The sequence below is a fragment of the Rutidosis leptorrhynchoides genome, chromosome 11 (genome assembly GCF_046630445.1).
Source record: "Rutidosis leptorrhynchoides isolate AG116_Rl617_1_P2 chromosome 11, CSIRO_AGI_Rlap_v1, whole genome shotgun sequence".
Taxonomy (NCBI): domain Eukaryota; kingdom Viridiplantae; phylum Streptophyta; class Magnoliopsida; order Asterales; family Asteraceae; genus Rutidosis; species Rutidosis leptorrhynchoides.
In genome coordinates this window covers 17906926-17929203 of record NC_092343.1, presented here as the reverse complement: position 1 = coordinate 17929203, position 22278 = coordinate 17906926, and positions in this window count along the sequence as shown.

The window sequence follows — 22278 nt, the reverse complement described above, 5'->3', positions numbered from 1 at the left end:
ACACCAGTTATCACTGTATGTAATCCACCCCTGTTTTAATTAGTTTATGAATATTAATTCATCCACTTGATCAGAATGAATAATCAATTACCCAACCCAATTGATTAATTAAATGATTATAACAGATTCCATATGAACATCACTAAATAGGACAACCATAATCATTATTAATTATTAGGTTAATTAATTTGAAGATAGGTTCGACAGACTCCAATGAGTTGTCACTCAATTAGACAATACCCCCCATCTATTAATAGTCAATAATCCAATTTCCACAAGTGTCGGTCTTTTGCCCAAACCTTAATTATGGTCCAAAGTTCAATAACCCAATTTTAGTAATTAGCCCAACATCATGAGTACTTCATTTTAAATAAGCATAATAACGACTTAGCTACGAGACATTAATGTAAAAAGGTTGAACATAACTTACAATGATTAAAAATAGCGTAGCGTTACACGGACAGAATTTCGACTTACATACTCAAAAGATCTCTATCATAAATCTTATTATTATCATAATTTAAAATTAAAATTAAGATTATTGTTATATCTTATTAAGTTAACATTATGATAGAGATATAGAATATAGATATTGATATTGATAGATAGAAAATTGATCGAAGAAAAAATATCGGAGAAAAATTCTCCTGGTTCATCGAACGTAATTCTTCCTTTTATAACCAAATTAGAAATTGAATTTTCATTTACGACCCCTGAACTATGCTCAATTAACAACTTTTTATTATTTAATATTATTCTTATTATGATTTATTTAAATATTATATTTTATTCTTGTGCATAGTTGACTCGTAATTTTTACACCGTTGCGTCGAGCGCTGAAAGTTGGTTCATGCCTCTGTTCTGGATTTTCGAACGTCCTTTCGTATAATTTAATATCTTGTACTTTGCGTTTTGTAACTTGTACTCTTGTCATTTTTAAACGTTCTTCATCAATAATTTGAACCTTTTTGATTGTATCTTGTACTTTTGAGCTTTTTGGACGTTTTGGTCTTTCAAATCTTCGTTTTTGTCTTTAAATCTTCATTTTCGAGCGATTTGCGTCTTTCGTCTTCGCACTTATTTATTTAACTATTACAACTAAAAATAAGGAAATTACATTTAAAAACTTTACATATTGGAACGATATTGCTACTAAATATATGTTCATTTGGAACACTATCAAATATGATAGTTAAAAATACTTGATGTCAAAGCAGGGGGGTATAAAATAGTTATTAAATTTTAGCAGAAAATACTATTAAATACGATACAATTTTACACAAGATATTTATTTATTTATAGAATGGATATACTTAAACCTTGCTACAACACTTATAGGCAGTGTACCTAATCGTACAGTAGTGTAGTTTTTAGTAAGTCCGGTTCGTTCCACAGGGAGATCTTTAAGCAAAGCTCAACGCTATATTAGTTTACTTTTATTAAAATTACAAATATATATATAAGTAATATTATTATTATAAAGGGGGGGTTTTTACCGTTTAATGACCGGTTTGTCGATTTTAAAACTTTAGTCGCAGTTAAAACCTAATGTAAAATATAAAATAAATACAAGACTTTAAATTAAAGCGTAAAGTAAATAATGATAATGAAATTGCGAATAATAAAAGTGCGATAAAATGAAATAACAATAAATAAAAGTGCGATAATTAGAAGTGCAATTAAATATAAAATAAAGGAAATAAAATATGATATAAAAGAATTATGCTTATTTAAACTTCCGTAATCATGATGTTTGACGTGTTGATTTTAATTTTATGCCCTTGGGTTAATTGTCCTTTGTCCTGGATTATTCAATATGTCCGTCTGGTTTTTGTCCATAACAGTCCATCAGTCATAAATATAAATTGCAAGTGTCCTTGTCAAATTATTATTATACCCGAAGATAAATATTCCAACTAATTGGGGATTCGAATTGTAACAAGGTTTTAATACTTTGTTTAATGAATACACCAGGTTATCGACTGCGTGTAAACCAAGGTTTTACTACTTTGTTAACAATTACACCAATTACCCTTGAATGTAATTTCACCCCTGTTTTAATTATTCTAGTGGCTATTAATCCATTCCCGTGTCCGGTTAAATGAACGATTATTCGTACATATAAATACCCCGCCCATCGTGTCCGATCGAGTGTATATGGTAATTTATAGGGACGCCCAATTGTAAATCTTTATATTAACATTAACAAACTTTCATTTAGTTAAACAAATATAAAGCCCATTAATAGCCCATAGCCTAGTTTCCACAAGTGTCGTTCTTTTGTCCAAACCCCAATTATGGTACAAAGCCCAATTACCCAATTTTAGTAATTAGCCCAACATCATGATTACTTCGTTTTAAATAAGCATAATAATAACTTAGCTACGAGACATTAATATAAAAAGGTTGAACATAACTTACAATGATTAAAAATAGCGTAGCGTTACACGGACAGAATTTCGACTTACACCCTTACAACATTCGCTAACATACCCTTATTATTAGAATTATAATTAAAATTAAAATATAAATTATAAATATAAATTATATTACGTATGAAGAGGAAGAGAAAAAGAGATTCAGAAAAAAGGATCAGAATTCGGTTGGCTTTATAGCCAGAAATGAATTTTGGGGCTCCGCGACTCGCGGCAAAATGGCCTTAAAACTCCGCGAGTCGCGGAGAGGTATTTTCATTTCACACCCTTGGAGTTTCTGGCTGCCGACGGTTTTAATAATATATATATATAATATATATATATAATTAATATAATTAATTATATATTATATTATATTTATATACATAGTTAACTTGTAATTTTTAGTCCGTTGCGTCGAGCGTTAAGAGTTGACTCTGGTCCCGATTCCGGTTTTTCGAACGTCCGTGCGTACAATTTGATATCTTGTACTTTGCGTTTTGAATCTTGTACTCTTGTGATTTCGAGACGTTTCTTATCAATAATTGGAACCTTTTTGATTGTCTTTTGTTCTTTTGAGCTTTTTGGTCGTTTGCGTCTTCAAATCGTCGAATCTGTCTTTTGTCTTCACCTTTTATTATTTAAACGAATATCACTTGTAAATAGAACAATTGCAACTAAAAGCTTGTCTTTCTTGAGGAATAATGCTATGAAATATATGTTCGTTTTTAGCATTATCAAATATTCCCACACTTGAGCGTTGCTTGTCCTCAAGCAATATTGTCTTGAAATACTAGAATCACTTCTTTATTCTTCACACTTTGTACATCAGTGATTTCTATACGGCGGTATAAACAATGGTAGTAACGATATGGTTTACAGTCCCACATGACTATAAAAATTTAGATCCATTAAGAAAATTGGATCTTTATGAAAACATTTGATCTTTTGAAAATTAAATCTAGTTTTTACCCTAGATAAGTTTTCCGGAATAACCCTTTACCGGTGTTTGCAAAATATTTTTGTGGGTTTGGTGGGTTTCAGATTTGAAAATTTTAGCTCAAAACTTGCGGTTTTGTGTCACCCACTTGCTAACCTTGTATTTGGAAAGCAACACGTCCAGTTTACTTGTTCCGTATATTACCTTTCGGCAAACTACCGTCCGGTTGTAAAGGAAAGCGTTGAACAAGCAACTGTTAAGGCAATGTCCCGTGACATGCTTTTGATTATGGTCTATAACGTGTCGGACGCAATTACTATCCTTGGTAGGAGCAATAGTAAAGCTCACCCTTATAATTTGTCGGTTTGGCACAAGGTCCTGTATTTGACCATGCTATGCAACCACCGTTCTTACGGTTGACACCCGATTTAGTTCAGGTGACCTAATGAATTCCAGGTGAATTCCTAGGATTTTACGTTCAATGGTAATGAACGCATTGAAAATAGGGTTTTCAGAAAACAAATCGGTTTGTAATTTTTATCAAAATATTTTCTCGTTTAAGCTCGAGTTTAGATATCATTGAATTCCATGAGTTTGTAATTCTCAATCTTTAAGGTCAATCTCAAGGATTGAGTAATATCAGTCTTAAAAGCTGATTTTTAATCTTTAAGGAGATTATCCTTTCTGGGGATCTGATTCATTAGTCTTATCCAGCTAATTTGCACGGTGCCTCCCCATTGTACGAGATAAATCCTTCTCATGGTTAGGATAAATCTGACCACTTGACGACCCTGTTTAATGCTGAGGTCCGTGGATTTCCTGCTGATTTTAGTGATGACTTTTCTAGATTTTTCGTCAACCTACAGCTGGTCTGGACGACAACTTCATGACCTAAATCAAGAAGCGCGTGTCTTTTTCGGAAGACTTTACTTCCTTTTAATGATGGAATTGATTCATCGTGTAGATCCATCTCTTCTTTTCTTTCATTGGGTAAAACAGTTTAGTTTAGTCCAAAGCAAAAGTATTTTCAGTTATTTGTTACAAATATATGTGGCATATGTTTAAAATAACTTGGTAAATTTTCCCACACTTGGCTTTTTATTTTTCTTTTTATCGTCCTCTATTCCATTTTAAATGAATTTTAACATTTTAGTTTGTTTCTCAATTTATGTCCTTTCCGAGGTAACAATAATTTCGGTGTTAAAACCTAGTTTTATCGTTCATAAATATGTATAAACATGATTTTAATTCATTTATTTGAAAATTTCGAAAAATTTTACTAGAATTGGGTAGTCAGTATATAAGACTAGGGCTGTTCTTTTTATCAGAGAGCACTAGATTCTAATACAACTACTGCTTTACTAGTATTTTTAATGGTAACCAAGTGTTTAATATAAAAATTTTAAAATCCGAAAGAATTTAATCCCTTCCCACACTTAAGATCTTGCAATGCCCTCATTTGCAAGAAATCAGTAACAATTTAAATTATTGAGGGTGATTTGTGTGAAAATGATTAAATTTTTACCAAAGTTTCCAAATATATTGGCGTTTGTTTGCTGAATGATAAATGGTGCACGTCATTTGTTCATTCCGTCTTGTTGTTATTTCACATGTATTTTGCATCATTGTCGTCAAAATTACTTTCTTTTGCTGAACTTAATGCCAGTCTTTGAAAATGCGTTGTTTTACCCTGTTGTGTACATAAGATAAACTGCAAACATATATACATATTTTTGAAGTTTGGTTTATTACCCCACATTCAAAAATTATTAAAATCTAAGAATAAAAGTTAGAAATTATAAAAATGATTACAATATTAACAAAAATATTAAATATATCAATAATTACAAATTACAAAATAAAAATAAAAATAAAAAAAACTAAGGATGATATTGGTACCAATAGGGGTTCCACGCATAACCATAAGTGCTATAGAATGCCTCGGCAGGGTCATACGTAGGATATGGTGGCTGCATCTCTATCGACCAAGGAGGGAAGACGGGTTTCGGTGTAGGAATATAGTTTCTACCTATGTGTTGGCAATGCGCTATGATCTGGTTCTGATGAACTTGCCAATCTTCAAATGCTCTCTGTCTAGCATTTTCGTATTCCTGAGAAGCTATAAACCTATGTATTTCTTGCCCCCCTCCTACATTACCTTGTTCCTGGTTTCTCTCTACCTGTGGATGTCTACCATTGTATCGTACTGCGGCGTTATTTCGCCGCTTCAACACTTTCGCACCATGGTATACATTTAAACCTATAGTGTCGCGGGGTTCCGGCTCTTCTACTAATAATCCCCCCCGACTTATATCCACACCGAGATATTCACCAATCAAAGTAATAAAAATACCACCTCCTATTATGCTATGTGGACGCATCCCTCGAACCATAGCTGATAAATAATAACCCACACAATATGGTATACTTACAGCGCTGTGTGGGTCTCGAATACACATATGGTAAAACAAATCTTGTTCATTTACCTTTTCTTTGTTTTTACCCCTTTGTGTAATCGAGTTAGCTAAAAACCTATGTATTACTCTTAATTCGGCTCTATCTATATCCAAATAAGAGTAGTTTCCCCCTTTAAAACGGTGGTGGCTTGTCATTTGACTCCACACACCGTGTGTATCAAAATTCTCATCTATTTTCCTACCGTTTAGTATCAATCCTCTACAATCGGCAGACGCTAATTCCTCAGGCGTATATATACGTAAAGCCTGAGCCATGTCTAGTAAAGACATGTGGCGCATCGAACCGCCTAACAAAAATCTAATAAAAGAACGATCGGTTAAACTAGCTACCCGATCATTCAACTCTATACTACATAACAACTCTTCACACCATACTTTATATACAGGTCTGCGTATGGTGAATAAACATATCCAGTCATTAAAATAAGAATTACCATACCTCTGTACCAGTAATTCCCTAATTGGCCCGGCCAATTCTACAGCTTCCAAGGGTCCCCATTCTATGACCCTCGGTACCTCAACAACCTTGGAATGAAGAGTATGCAAACCCCGTTGATATTTTGGATAATCTATCCAAAGTCTGTCAAATCGCAGGTTCGGGTGCAACTGTTCCAAGTGCATATCTGAAAAGGTCATGACTGGATGAGGTACATCCTGCTTGTAGTAGTTATCTACCTCCTGTTGTTCCAAGTTCTCAGCAGGAGCATGGCGGGCTTGGGATGAAGATTCACCCCTTTCATTCTGCTAAACACATCAAACACAAATTTTGTGCATCCAAATATGCATTAGTGTCAGCAAAATCATCAATCAAAATAATTACAATGACATTATCAATTTATATCAAACTTAAGCTTATTTTCACATTTTTATCAAATCTACACTTTTTCAAATAAGCATATACGAAAATTTTCGCCAAGTTCATAAGCATTCAACTCAAATAACATGTCAAAATAATCATTACTAGCAAATAAACAAGTCTCAAATGGCATTATCTTTCAAAGATCAAGTTCATGAATTTTGGACTTGAAAAAGTCCACTTTAATTCTCAAAATCATGTTTAGGCTCAAAGTTTGGATCATTTAACTACCTAGACATGTTACACTACTCAATTTAGCAACAATTCATGACAAAAATCGGCCATAACCTGTTTATATCAAAAAGCCCCAAATTGCTCAAGAACACAAACCCTAGATTCTAAAGATTTTGAAGTTTTTGGCTTCAAATCATGTTAACAAGCATCAATCTAGGTTATACATGCATAATATACTAACAATTTCACACTAATTACACTAAAAATTAACAAAATTCAAATTATGAAAATATGCTCAAGAACACACTAAAATTCGGATTTAAAGGTGATTTGGGGTGTAATTGTACCTGTTTTCTTGAGTAGTTCCTAGATATCATCCTTCTCAACATGATTGTAGTGAAAAATTTGAAGATTAACGGTGAAAAATTGAGTTTTTGGGATGATTTTTGTGGGTTTTTTCGGGTTTTTTCGAAGTGCAGTATGTGTGTGTGTGTTATTCTGTTCGTGCAGCTGGTTATATTTTTTTTCTGTAATTTTGTCCCTCCGCGAGTCGCGGAGGTTTGTACTTAAAACTCCGCGAGTCGCGGAGTTATTTTTTTTTTTTTTTTTTTTTTTTTTTTTTTTTTTTATAATCTTTAACTTATAAAACAATTAAGAAATTAATTTTAAAATTTTGTTTCCCTTGTTATTTAGGACGAGGTCGTTTCGGATCGATGTCCTAGTCCGTCCCTCGACAAAATTTTAAAATTTGTCTTTTTGTAGCGATTGTTTTAAAAGCTAAGATTTTTGGGTTTTTTAATGTTTTTGGCATACTTTAAATCAACAAGATTAAAAATAATGATAATAAAAGTTCTCGTCCCTCCCTCGGGTAAAGCAATTTCGGTTCAAAGACCTAGTCTTCAACTTACGACGAATTTTAAAAATCATATTCTTAACTTAATGATATAAAGTAAATTTTTGTTTTTAAATTCTCACAACTTAAATATAAAATTCAAAATTAAAATTAAAAATTCACACCAAACTCAAAATTTAAAATGCATAAAATTAAAATTTCATATTTTAAAAATTAAAAATTCACACCAAACTTAAATATAAAATTCAAAATTAAAATTAAAAATTCACACCAAACTCAAAATTTAAAATGCATAAAATTAAAATTTCATATTTTAAAAATTAAAAATTCACACCAAACTTAATTTAAAAATTCATAAATTCATACCAAACTTATATTAATTTTTCAAATATTTACAATTTTAAAAATATTGTTTTTACAAAGTTTACAATATTAATTTAAGATTTAAATATTAATTTTAAAAACATGGTAAAAATAAAATTGAAAATCTTTTTGTCTTTTTATCCCACTTTAATTAATCAAATATTATCAAAAATATGCGCCCCTCTTTTCGGTAAAGTAATTTCGGTTCCAAGACCTAATTTAACTCATGACGAATTTTTGAAATATTTTGGGTTGATTGATTAAAGATATTTATACCTTAAGAATAAACGTTAAATTTCGCAGTGATGTAATAAATTTTTGAAGGATATCAATAATTTCGGTCGCCAAACCTAATTTTATTTAATACCAATTTAATACTTTTTAGCGAACAAATTAGCGTTTATTATCAAAAGGTTAAAAATAAAAATAAAAATAAAAACTGTACAGACATACCTGTGAAATAGATTTCTTAGTTATATGATCTATTATATTCATAAGATAGTCGGTTTAATTGGTCTTCCATGGCTGCATAGGCGTAACCTCGAGCATTCATTGTCTTTTCTTCTAAACATATGAACGGTCCGTCTCTGCATAAAGTAACAAATTCGGTATTTGAATAGGTTTGATTATTTGAACATTTACCTCCATGTGACCATTTTCCGCATTTGTGACATTTTTCTAGGTGTCGTGCTCTTCTTTTCGCTGCGGATTTTGATTTTCCTTTACCAAATTGTAACTTATTATCTTCGCATCTGGATCCTTTTCTAACTCCGTCCATTCTTTCTCTGATTACTGATACTAATTCACTCGGTAGTATGTCATTATTTCTTTTAGTGATCAAAGCGTGTAGCATTAGACCATGGTTTAGTTCACAGGCAGTCTTCATTTCGTAAAAACCTAAAAAAAATAAAAATTCAGAATGGGGGGAGAAGACTAGTTCTTTAGGGTCTGCTAGGGAAAGACCATACGTGTTCCATTTTCGAGAACTACACGAAAACAGACAATCTAACTCTAACAGAAATACATATTATCCTTTAAAGACTTGATTCTCCCCACACTTAGTTAGCTGTGGTGTCGAAATTGTGATTAACTTCGTTGTCGACTTCCATCGGACCCTGTATGTAATGTTTAACTCTGTGACCATTAACTTTAAATTCAATCCCATTTGAATTTATTAATTCTATTGTTCCGTATGGGAAAACTCTTTTGACTATGAATGGTCCAGACCATCTTGATTTCAATTTTCCAGGAAATAGCTTGAATCGTGAATTGAAAAGAAGAACTCTGTCTCCTTCTTTAAATTCTTTTGAACTTCTGATTCTTTTATCATGCCATTTCTTCGTTCTTTCTTTATAGATTAACGAATTTTCGTATGCTTCATGTCTTAATTCTTCTAATTCGTTTAGTTGACTTAATCGTAGACGTCCAGCTTCATGTAAATCAAGATTACATGTCTTCAAAGCCCAAAATGCTTTGTGTTCAATTTCTACTGGAAGATGACATGCTTTTCCATAAACAAGTCTAAAAGGTGTGGTTCCAATTGGAGTTTTGTAGGCTGTTCTAAAAGCCCAGAGTGCATCCTCCACTTTAATGGACCATTCCTTTGGATTTGATCCTACGGTTTTCTCAAGAATACGTTTTAAAGCTCGGTTTGTATTTTCAACTTGTCCACTTGTTTGTGGATGATATGCGGTGGAGATTTTATGAGTTACTCCATATCTTTTAAGAACTTTCTCAAGTTGATTATTACAAAAATGAGTACCCCGATCACTTATTAAAGCTTTCGGTGTTCCAAACCTTGCAAAAAGACGTTTTAAAAAGTTGACTACAACTCGTGCATCGTTAGTTGGGAGAGCTTGTGCTTCCGCCCATTTAGATACATAATCAATGGCTACGAGTATATATAAATTATTATGAGATTTTGGAAATGGACCCATAAAGTCAATACCCCAAATGTCAAATACTTCACATACTTGGATGACATTTTGTGGCATTTCATCACGTTGACTTATTTTTCCGGCCCTTTGACATGCATCACAGGATTTGCAAAGAAGGTGTGCGTCTTTGTAAATTGTAGGCCAATAGAATCCAGCTTCATAAACTTTTCTTGCTGTTAGTTGAGGCCCATAATGCCCTCCTGTTGGTCCTGTGTGACAATGGTTTAAAATTTTACTAGCTTCATCTCCAAATACACATCGGCGTATTATTCCATCGGGACAACTTTTAAACAGATGTGGATCTTCCCAGAAATAGTGTTTTATATCACTGAAGAATTTCTTTCGTCTTTGGTACGATAATCCTTTTTCAAGGAATCCACAAACTAAGTAGTTTGCATAGTCTGCAAACCATGGGATTTCTTTATAATCTATCTTCAATAGATATTCATCAGGAAAGTTGTCTTGTATGGCCGATTCATTTAGAACTTCTAATTCGGGATTTTCAAGACGAGAAAGATGATCAGCGGCGAGATTTTCTGCTCCTTTTTTATCTCGGATTTCAATATCAAACTCTTGTAAGAGTAAGATCCAACGGATTAATCTTGGTTTAGCATCTTGTTTTGAAAATAGGTATCTAAGAGCAGAATGGTCGGTATAGACCACCGTTTTTGCTAGAACGAGATATGATCGAAATTTGTCAAAAGCAAAGACAATAGCAAGGAGTTCTTTTTCAGTAGTTGTATAGTTCGTTTGTGCTCCTTGTAACGTCTTACTAGCATAATATATAGGTTGAAATCGTTTTTCAATCCTTTGTCCTAAAACGGCTCCCATTGCAAAATCACTTGCATCGCACATTAGTTCAAATGGTAGATTCCAATTTGGTGTTATCATGATCGGTGCATTAGTGAGTTTTTCTTTAAGAATATTAAAAGATTTGATACATTCATCTGAAAAGATGAATGGCGCATCCTTTTCTAGGAGTTTATTCATAGGAGTGGCAATTTTAGAAAAATCTTTTATGAAACGTCGGTAAAAACCGGCATGCCCTAGAAAACTCCTAACTCCTCTAACATTTGTGGGATGTGGAAGTTTAGCAATTACATCTACTTTAGCTCTATCCACTTCAATTCCTTCTTTTGAAATTTTATGTCCAAGAACGATGCCTTCTTTAACCATGAAATGGCATTTCTCCCAATTAAGTACTAGATTTGATTTTTCGCATCTAATTAGCATTCGTTCCAGATTAACTAGACATGATTTAAATGTATCACCGAAGACTGAAAAGTCATCCATGAATACTTCCATGCATTCTTCTATCATGTCATGAAAAATCGCCATCATACACCTTTGAAAGGTTGCAGGGGCGTTGCAAAGTCCAAATGGCATGCGTTTGTAAGCAAAAGTACCATAAGGGCACGTGAATGTGGTTTTCTCTTGATCTTCGGGTGCTATTGGAATTTGAAAATATCCGGAAAATCCATCTAGAAAACAATAGTAACTATTTCCGGCTAATCTTTCCAACATTTGATCTATGAAAGGTAAGGGAAAGTGATCTTTTCTGGTGGCGTCATTTAATTTTCTATAATCAATACATACACGCCATCCTGTTACAGTCCTAGTAGGAATAAGCTCATTTTTCTCATTTGTGATGACAGTCATGCCACCCTTCTTAGGCACGCATTGAACTGGGCTTACCCATGGACTATCAGAAATTGGATATATCAAACCTGCATCTAGCAGTTTAATAATTTCCTTTTTAACTACATCTTGCATATTAGGATTTAGTCTTCGTTGGCGTTGCACATACGTTTTATGACCTTCTTCCATAAGGATTTTATGTGTGCAATACGAAGGACTTATTCCTTTAATATCATGAATCTTCCATGCAATGGCTGGTTTATGAGCTTTCAACACAGAAATGAGTTGTGATTTCTCATTTTCAGTAAGAGAAGACGATATTATTACAGGTAATTCAGATTCACCATGTAAATAAGCGTATTCCAAATGGTTTGGAAGTGGCTTTAACTCTAATTTCGGAGGTTCTTCTATCGATGATTTATATCGATATCTGTCTTCTTCTTTTAGCATTTGAATTTCTTCTGTTGTTGGTTCATATCCATTAGCTATAAGTGTAGCTAACATTTCAGCTTCATCAATTGGTTCATTTCCTTCTCCTAAAGAACATTCTCCTGTTCCTTGTAATTCTGGAAATTCTTCTAATAATTCTGCATGTGCATCTATAGTTTGAATATAATAGCATGTATCATCTGCAGATTGTGGTTGTTGCATTGCTCTATCAACTGAAAAGGTAACACTCTCATCCTCTATACTTAGGGTCAGTTTTTTACCGAACACGTCTATCATTGCTTTAGCCGTGTTTAAGAATGGTCTTCCTAATATAAGAGGAACTTGAGAATCTTCTTCCATGTCCAAAACAACAAAATCTACTGGAAATACTAAAGTACCAACTTTAACTAGCATGTTCTCCATTATCCCTCTAGGATATTTTATTGATCTATCGGCTAGTTGTATGCTTATTCTGGTTGGTTTCAATTCTCCAAGGTCTAGTTTAGCGTATAGTGAATACGGCATTAGATTTATACTAGCACCTAAGTCTGCCAATGCTTCTATTGAACTAAGACTACCCAGAAAACATGGAATTGTGAAACTTCCTGGATCAGATAGTTTTTCTGGTATCTTATTCAACAGCACTGCTGAACAATTAGCATTCATTGTAACAGCCGAGAGTTCTTCCATTTTCTTTCTATTCGTGATTAGATCTTTCAAGAATTTAGCATACCTTGGCATTCCTGAAATCACATCAATGAAAGGAAGATTTACATTTATCTGTTTAAACATATCCAAGAATTTGGATTGCTCGGCTTCAAGTTTTTCTTTCTTCATTTTACTCGGATAAGGAAGTGGTGGTTGGTATGGTTTAACATAAGGTTTATCTTTAACTGTGTTATCTTCATTAACCTTTTCAACTACCGGTTCTTTTTCCTTATCTTGATCAGGTTGTGGTTCTTGTGGAGTAGGAATAGTTTCATCAGAAGTTACTGGTATTTCAGGTGGTTTAAGTGTTGTACCACTTCTTGTGGTAATAGCTTTAGCTGTTTCATTCCGGGGGTTAGCATTTGTATCGCTTGGTAGACTTCCCGGTTTTCTTTCACCTATTAACCTTGCTAGGTTACTTACTTCTTGTTCTAGATTTTGAATAGAAGCTTGTTGATTTCTAAATGCTTGAGCATTTTGTTCATTGGTTTGTTTTTGAGATGTGAAAAACTGCGTTTGAGTTTCAACTAGCTTCGTCATCATATCTTCTAAATTCGGCTTTTTATCTTCGGTTTGTTGTGGTGGTTTGTTTTGAAAATTAGGTCTTTGCTGATTATAAGTATTATTGGATACTTGTTGATTGCTAGGACCTTGTTGGTTGTTGTATGGAATATTTCGGTTATAATTCTGGTTTTGATTGTAAATCGGTCTTGGCGGTTGATAATTATTCTGATAATTATTTCCAGGCCTTTGGTTTATGTATGAAATATTCTCTCTTTGTTCCATTGTTAATTCATTACTGAGACAATCTTTTGTCAAATGTGGTCCTCCACACTGCTCACAACTAATTCGTATAGCATGAATATCTTTAGTCATCTTTTCCATTCGTCTCTCGAAAGCATCTATCTTTGCGGAAATGGAATCTAAGTCATGGCTAGAATCGGCTCTAGCTGCTTTAGATGATCTAATGATATCTTTTTCTTGGTGCCACTCATGTGAGTGGGAAGCAGTATTATCAATAATTTTGTAAGCATCAGTTTCGGTTTTCTTCATAATAGAACCACCAGCTGCTATATCTATGTCTTTTCTTGTAGTGATGTCGCATCCTTGGTAGAATATTTGTACTATTTGACAGGTGTCTAAACCATGTTGCGGACATCCTCTTAATAACTTTCCATATCTTGTCCACGCCTCATATAGAGTTTCATTTGGCTTCTGTGTGAACGTAACAATTTCTGCTTGAAGTCTTACGGCTTTAGATGCAGGAAAGAATTGTTTAAGAAATTTATCAATTAAAACGTCCCATGTATCGATCGCCCCTTCAGGTAACGATTCCAACCAATCTTTGGCTTCTCCCTTTAAAGTCCAGGGAAATAACATGAGATATATCTGTTCATCCTCCACTTCTCGTATTTTAAATAGTGTGCAGATCCTATTAAAGGTACGTAGATGTTCATTTGGATCTTCCTTCGGTGCACCACTAAATTGGCATTGATTAGTCACCATGTGTAGAATTTGTCCTTTGATTTCATAGTCTGGCGCATTAATGTCTGGATGGGTAATTGCGTGACCTTGGCCAGTGCGTTTAGCTCTCATTCGGTCTTCCATACTTAAAGGTTCCAGATTCTCCATAATTGAATTTGTTGAATCGGTATCACTAGATGATTCTGATTTAATAGTTCGTTCCTCAACAATCTCTGTTTGAATGATTGGTGGTTCCGGAGGAAAGTTTAATGGTTCAGGATCTATGAACCGTTCCTGAATATTTTCTGGATTCTCAATTGTGAGGTCGGGTTCAAAAAATGGATTATCGGAAATTTGAACTGAGGTACTTGGTCGACTGGATGACGATTCTAAAGAAAAATCAACGGCGGTTATATTTGTTAAACGATGTCTTGATCGAGTTACAGGTGGTGAACGTACAAAAGGTGATGAACGTCTTGCTCGGTGCATTCACAGAATATCCTATTAGTTTTAAAAAGGAAAGAAAAATTATAATAAGTTATCCAATCAATAGACTTTTCTGATTTTGCCCACGTTTCGAATAGCCAAAAGATGCAGCAGAGGGGCAGGATTCGTTTGGTCTCAATATAATTGAGGACTGTTTGGCTCCAATAACCCGGTCCACGTACAAATCCAACTATTACTACGAACCAAAAAATTTTGATGTCTATCAATTTAACCACTTAAAATAAATTTTCGTAATTTTAAGAGATTTAGATAAGAAGTAGAAAAAATTCTAAGTCCTAAAAACTAGAATGGCGAGAAATAAGAGAGAAAAAGATTGCGCGTCGAAAAATGTCGAAAAAGAAAAATGGTTGAAAAATAAAAGGTGACGGAAAAATAAAAGAAACTTAAAAAAAACTTAAAAATACTTAACTAACCTAACCTTATTACTACAACTAACTTAAAATTATAATCGCAAATTGAAATTACTAATTGGAATGATAATTGGTACATAGTAAAAGGTCTCTAAAAATATTAAAGCTTACAGGAAAAACTAAATCCCAAATGGAAATAACTTAAAAAGAAACTAAAACTTAAAAAGGCGTCGCAAAATTCTAAAGCACCTAAATCTTAGTCTAAAGAAAAAGCACTTAAGGAATTCTACGGCAAAGCCTAAAAATTTAGGAGTAAAAATAACTATAGCAAAAACTAAGTTTAAAATTAATTATGAGCTAAAAATACAAAAGTTACGCTACAACGATTAAAAAGGTACAAAATATAAAAATATACAAAAAGTTGTAAAAAGTACAATTTTTATAAAAAATATTATTTTTATATTATTTATTTAATAAAACTACTAATTTTTCAATTTTAATAAAACTAATTAAATAAAATACATAAATATAAAGTAAAAAGTAAAAATAAAACTAAAATTAATAATAATAATAATAATTAAGTAATTAATAATAATAATAATAAATTAAAACCCGTGATTAGGGTTTTGTCCGTGTGTCAGAAGACCTCCGCGAGTTGCGGTGAATAAAGAGGAAAACCCCGCGAGTCGCGGGGATTCAGAATTCAGTTGACAGATTGTACTTTTACGCGTTTTTCTTTATTTTTTTTTTTTTTTATATTTTGTTTTCTGTTTTTAATTTAAATAAACGATTTTTAATAAAATTTATATTTTTATAAATTAAAATAAAGATAAAGAAACTTATAAAACTTAAATATTTAACAAAATCCTAAAAATACTAATATTTTTGTTTTTCTTTTTATATTTTTGAATATTTAAAACGTAATTTTTACAAAAACGACTTTTAATAAAAGTAACTAAAAAATTTTTTTTTTTTTTTTTTATTAGCGTTGCGCTTCCGACTTTTAAGATAAGTTCCCCGGCAGCGGCGCCAAAAATACTTGATGTCAAAGCAGGGGGGTATAAAATAGTTATTAAATTTTAGCAGAAAATACTATTAAATACGATACAATTTTACACAAGATATTTATTTATTTATAGAATGGATATACTTAAACCTTGCTACAACACTTATAGGCAGTGTACCTAATCGTACAGTAGTGTAGTTTTTAGTAAGTCCGGTTCGTTCCACAGGGAGATCTTTAAGCAAAGCTCAACGCTATATTAGTTTACTTTTATTAAAATTACAAATATATATATAAGTAATATTATTATTATAAAGGGGGGGTTTTTACCGTTTAATGACCGGTTTGTCGATTTTAAAACTTTAGTCGCAGTTAAAACCTAATGTAAAATATAAAATAAATACAAGACTTTAAATTAAAGCGTAAAGTAAATAATGATAATGAAATTGCGAATAATAAAAGTGCGATAAAATGAAATAACAATAAATAAAAGTGCGATAATTAGAAGTGCAATTAAATATAAAATAAAGGAAATAAAATATGATATAAAAGAATTATGCTTATTTAAACTTCCGTAATCATGATGTTTGACGTGTTGATTTTAATTTTATGCCCTTGGGTTAATTGTCCTTTGTCCTGGATTATTCAATATGTCCGTCTGGTTTTTGTCCATAACAGTCCATCAGTCATAAATATAAATTGCAAGTGTCCTTGTCAAATTATTATTATACCCGAAGATAAATATTCCAACTAATTGGGGATTCGAATTGTAACAAGGTTTTAATACTTTGTTTAATGAATACACCAGGTTATCGACTGCGTGTAAACCAAGGTTTTACTACTTTGTTAACAATTACACCAATTACCCTTGAATGTAATTTCACCCCTGTTTTAATTATTCTAGTGGCTATTAATCCATTCCCGTGTCCGGTTAAATGAACGATTATTCGTACATATAAATACCCCGCCCATCGTGTCCGATCGAGTGTATATGGTAATTTATAGGGACGCCCAATTGTAAATCTTTATATTAACATTAACAAACTTTCATTTAGTTAAACAAATATAAAGCCCATTAATAGCCCATAGCCTAGTTTCCACAAGTGTCGTTCTTTTGTCCAAACCCCAATTATGGTACAAAGCCCAATTACCCAATTTTAGTAATTAGCCCAACATCATGATTACTTCGTTTTAAATAAGCATAATAATAACTTAGCTACGAGACATTAATATAAAAAGGTTGAACATAACTTACAATGATTAAAAATAGCGTAGCGTTACACGGACAGAATTTCGACTTACACCCTTACAACATTCGCTAACATACCCTTATTATTAGAATTATAATTAAAATTAAAATATAAATTATAAATATAAATTATATTACGTATGAAGAGGAAGAGAAAAAGAGATTCAGAAAAAAGGATCAGAATTCGGTTGGCTTTATAGCCAGAAATGAATTTTGGGGCTCCGCGACTCGCGGCAAAATGGCCTTAAAACTCCGCGAGTCGCGGAGAGGTATTTTCATTTCACACCCTTGGAGTTTCTGGCTGCCGACGGTTTTAATAATATATATATATAATATATATATAATTAATATAATTAATTATATATTATATTATATTTATATACATAGTTAACTTGTAATTTTTAGTCCGTTGCGTCGAGCGTTAAGAGTTGACTCTGGTCCCGGTTCCGGTTTTTCGAACGTCCGTGCGTACAATTTGATATCTTGTACTTTGCGTTTTGAATCTTGTACTCTTGTGATTTCGAGACGTTTCTTATCAATAATTGGAACCTTTTTGATTGTCTTTTGTTCTTTTGAGCTTTTTGGTCGTTTGCGTCTTCAAATCGTCGAATCTGTCTTTTGTCTTCACCTTTTATTATTTAAACGAATATCACTTGTAAATAGAACAATTGCAACTAAAAGCTTGTCTTTCTTGAGGAATAATGCTATGAAATATATGTTCGTTTTTAGCATTATCAATGTCCCAGAATGATAGGGGGTATTCTTATATGCATCATGTTAATGTCGGTTACCAGGTGTTCAATCTATATGAATGATTATTTTGTCTCTATGCATGGGACGTATATTTATGAGAAATGGAAATGAAAATCTTGTGGTCTATTAAAATGATAGAAATAATTATTTATGTTAAACTAATGAACTCACCAACCTTTTAGTTGACACTTTAAAGCATGTTTATTCTCAGGTATGAAAGAAATCTTTTACTGTGCATTTGCTTATTCTAGAGATATTACTTGGAGTCATTCATGACATATTTCAAAAGACGTTGCATTCGAGTCGTTGTGTTCTTCAAGATTATTACTAGGTCAATTATAGTTGGATATATTATTAAATGGTATGCATGCTGTCAACTTTCGATGTATGGAAAGTTTGTCTTTTAAAAACGAATGCAATGTTTGTAAAATGTATCATATAGAGGTCAAGTACCTCGCGATGAAATCAACTATTGTGAATCGTTTATAATGTATATGAACGGGGCACTTCAGTTGGTATCATAGCGGTGGTCTTAGCGAACCAGGTCTTGCATTAGTGTGTCTAACTGATAGTTGTTAGGATGCATTAGTGAATCTGGACTTCGACCGTGTCTGCATGTCAAAAGTTTTGCTTATCATTTCTAGTCGGAATTCAACTGCTTATCATCCTTAAAGTCTAGACACATCTTACTGCATTGATTGCATGAATAGTGTATAGACAAGATTCGTATCTTAGCTTATCTGCTAATTCATATCTTAGCGTATCTGTTATTGTTACCTTTGCCTGACAGCTTCCATAGATTCCTCCATAACTTATGGGATTTTAGTATTATACATGCATATGTAAATTATGTTTTGCAGGGTACTAATCTACATCTTATAATCTATTTCTTATCGAAAATCCTTTATCTGATCATACGAGATGAATCCCTCAACCAGTTTGAGTCCCTCAGATTTCGATAGCTATTCCGATAGTTATTCCGACAGCTATTCCGACATGGATATTCACCTAATCTCAGAAAGCGGTGTCACCAGAATGAATCAATCAATCAGCCATCCCCAATTCATCTAATAAGTTCGTAGTCTACTTAATCACTGGAGACAAGAAGAAGGTGATCCCTTCCATCCACCATATTTCCCTCTAGGCTAAGACCCTGAAGCACTTATCGGCGAACCAGTTTGAAACACCATCTTCACCCTCATTTCCATGGTATCTCGCCACGATTATATAATATTTCAGATTCTAAACCTTATTCATCCGCTCATTCTAACAGCCAATCGTCCTGGAGTAATCGAAGAAGTCAACGAACTTCGCGCTCGAGTAATTAATTTGAAAAATATGATGCAAAAACTTACCAGCTTCAGCAACATCACCGACACCACCAGTACCACCAACAACCTAAGTTTCAACATCACATACCTCAACATCTCATTCTGTACCACGAGCATAATCATCGTTCTACGTATCGTTCTATCTATTTTATCTTCGTTCGACATGGCGATTATGTAATCTCTAATATTTTAGGGACTATATATTCTTGTTCTAACGTAAATCAAATGAGATTAATATCATGTTAACTCATTAAATCCATGATTACATCTGAAGAAAATATATAAATGTATATATATTTTCATAAAGATTGTAATTAAAAATTCTTGTGTACAAACTGTAATGGTGAAAATATTTTAACGGGTAGGTAATACCCAATGAATATTTAGATTTCACATTAATAAGTTACACTGTACATTCTTCGAAGCTGATTCAACAGTCATTTACTATCCTACTTACAACCACTGATATACGTATCCGTTCACCGCAGAATAACCATTTTCATCCAATTTCATATTTGGATTTTGATTTACCAGAATCCAACAAGTGGAATAATGAAGAATACATAGGTCAAAATAAAATTTGTTAGAAACAAACAAATTAACTATGAGAAAATTTGTTAAGAATCCACGCTAACTGTTACTAGCTAACTGATTACATTTTATTATCGCAATTTATTTATCGCAGTTTATTTATCGCAATTTATATTCTCGCAATTTTATTTATCGTCATTTAATTATCGTTATTTATTTTACGCATTTTATTTATCGTCATTTAAATACTGTTATTTACGCATTTAAATATCGGGACACGTATACAAGGTTTTGACATATCATATCGACGCATCTATGTATATTATTTGGAATAACCATAGACACTCTATATGCAGTAATACTGGAGTTAACTATACTGGGTTGAGGTTGATTCAACAATAATATATATACTTTGAGTTGTGATCGAGTCTGAGACATGTACAAGGGTCACGACACGTATTAATTAATTCGAATATTATATATTGCTAACTGAGGACGATCAACTGAGGACTACCAACATTGGACAATTAAAATGAATTAAAATATTGATTATAACATATGAAACTAAACAATTCTTCAAGTTTGCCACTTGATTTCATCTTAAACCTCATTTATATATTAACGATTCAAATCTACGTTCAAACCTTTCATGATTCTTGAAAACACCTCAATCGAGAGGATGAACCAACCGCACTTCATCTACGGAAGAAAAGATTGATGCATATAGTTATGCACCTGAAAACTCTCAGAACCTGAGTAAACATTAACACGTATCTATGCTAGCTCCTTGGCGTTGTTATTAACGAAAATAACTTTACAATCCCTTTTCAAGGTAGTAAGTTTTGTCACAGCTCCAGCAAATCAACTTCAATTGTTCATTTGAACAAGCCTTATTATAACGATTACCCTTTCATCATCGTTACCGGAGAACCGTTTATATTCCACCGCATCAGCAGTAAACTTTCCAGCAACTTCATTACTCACCAGCTTAAAGTCTCTGAAGAACCATTAAATTGTTCATTAACACCCTATCATATACTCATCAGCATCTTGTAATGAGAATTTCCATACTAATTACTGGAAATCAGCAATCAGTATTTTGAATCTCGCAGCAGTTCTATATCAACAGTTATATGTATACATATAACATTTACCTCCTAGAATTACGATCTTCAATTCTGAAATTTTGAAAAGCACCCAGCCTACGAATCAATACATTGAACTTTAAAAAGAAAAAAAGCTGAATGAAGCAGCAGAAACTGTAGACAACCATAAACGACCTTAATCGTCGAAAGTTTGATGATAAAGAATAGTATGTTGGAAAAGCTCAGAAAAGTTGGAACTGGAAAACAGATTGAGCTAACCACGAAGGAGACCAAGGACAAATACAAGAACCATACCCTATATTCAAAGAATCCAGGTAATTCTGGATCTGTTGAAATCTTTAGAGAATATCTTGCTCCGAGGTCATGTTAAAATTTTGCGGAAAATTTTTCTTCATCAACCTTCGAACTTGGAAATTCCAAAATATCATCATAAATATCTTCGATATTTCTGAGGATATTTTCATAAGTATTCTCGTCCGAAATTGTATACCCCTTCGTGCTTCCTGTGTTTCATTATATTGGTAACTTCTGTAAAATCTAAGTTTAATTTATGAATGAATTATGGAGAAATGCAAAGAAATTGATGCATGAGTTAGTATAATATAATGACACTTGATCAACGTGATTATATTACAGTAAGTCATGCTGAGTTTCTAATGGAACGTGATGATTCACAGATTATAACGTCATCATGTGCCATGTTACATAACTCTTTCATTCTACTTAACTTCTGAACATATCAAGAAATTATATTCTTAATAGTTCTATTCTCAGTGATTCTAAAAATTTGACAAATCAAATCGTGCGATTACATTCTTTCTTGGTTAGAACATTAAGTTCATTCGAAACTCTGTACTTATGAATTCTGGACCATTAATCGCTTTACTAGAGGTCGAGAAGATAATAAAAAGGCAAAGAGATCCAAACTATAAGAGAAAATATAAAGCTCAATATCAACACGGAGGTTACAAACCATGGATATTAATACGAATAGCAATATAAATACACAGTATAATTAAAAATATTATCACCCCAAGGTAATTGTAGAAGTAAACAGATTTTTCTGGTGGAAGATTGAAAAGAAGGATGACAGAAATGATAATTAGGAAAATATCAAGGATTAGAACTGGATTAAGCATTTTCACAATCTTTTGGATGTATGAACTAAGAAAGAAAGTATAGGAATGGTGAAAAT